This window comes from Penaeus monodon, chromosome 28 (genome assembly GCF_015228065.2).
Source record: "Penaeus monodon isolate SGIC_2016 chromosome 28, NSTDA_Pmon_1, whole genome shotgun sequence".
NCBI classification, from domain to species: domain Eukaryota; kingdom Metazoa; phylum Arthropoda; class Malacostraca; order Decapoda; family Penaeidae; genus Penaeus; species Penaeus monodon.
In genome coordinates, this window is record NC_051413.1 from 26,460,826 (window position 1) to 26,461,212 (window position 387).

The window sequence follows — 387 nt, forward strand, 5'->3', positions numbered from 1 at the left end:
GTGAAACATCTGGATAACATGCTACCATTGATCTGAACTTACAATCCATTAATTATACATTATCAAAGATTATTAATTTAAAACATACAACTGTGAATGTATTTCTTAATGTTTAAATTTAAACATGAATTAATACTGTTTAGTTATATAAAAAATGAAGTGCATATTAATAAGTTCATTACTTGCCAATACCCTTGAAATCAGAAGAAATTTAAGATCTTGTATAATATTGAATTTATATTCCCTGGCAAGAAAATTATATATATATATACTTAATATACACTCATTGCATTTTTAAACATCAAAATGTGCCAACAAATTTATAAAATTGAATTATATAAACTTTAATGTTTGCCAAATTACTATAGCTTTAATAAAAATTTAGTT